This window comes from Pygoscelis adeliae, unplaced genomic scaffold (genome assembly GCF_000699105.1).
Source record: "Pygoscelis adeliae isolate BGI_AS28 unplaced genomic scaffold, ASM69910v1 Scaffold226, whole genome shotgun sequence".
Lineage (NCBI taxonomy): Eukaryota > Metazoa > Chordata > Aves > Sphenisciformes > Spheniscidae > Pygoscelis > Pygoscelis adeliae.
The window spans coordinates 1,855,020-1,855,729 of NW_008824983.1; positions in this window are offsets into that span (position 1 = coordinate 1,855,020).

Sequence of the window (710 nt, forward strand, 5' to 3'; positions counted from 1 at the left end):
ACGAGGGGGAGGAGGGCTGGAGGGAGAAAGTTAGGAGGGGGGGAAGAGAAAACCCCAAACCCCAAACAATAGCTGAGATAGGAACGTGTTTTGGGGAGAGTGTTTGAATCTTTAACGTTGACCCTAATCCTAATCAGGAGAAGAAAGTACATTCTGTTTTCGCGTTGTTTACTGGCTTTGAACTTCTGTATTGCTTGGACATCACCCATAACCTTGAGGTGAAGGACTTACTGGCTTTGGGCCTTTGTTGACAACCGCCACCCAGCCAGACAACGTCTACCCAAAGGAAATGTTAGAAAGTGAAGGGGGGAAAAAGGGGACTTTGCTTGTTTGTTTGTTTGTCTAGTATGCAAGGGGCGATGCCAGTTAAAAGGAGACGGACAGATGGACGGGCGGTGGGAGAGGGACGAGGGGACGGATGGAGAGCTGAATGGCAATGCAAGTTAAGCCAGCAAGCTTCCTTTCCTGGTTAAAAATTACCTGGCATTCATAGCCAGTCCCAGAGACAGTTAAACCACGGAGTTTCTCTGGTCGGGGGTTTTGATTTCCTAGCCCAATAAAATCGCATCCTCTGTGTTGCTGTGACAATGTGGCCATAAAAAGTGTCCGCGACTTGTCCGCTCGCCCGTACGTACGAAATGCATCGCTATAAAGGCAGCGGAGGTTCGCCCGGAGGTCTCTTGCACCGGGAGGTGAGCGGGCACTGCCCT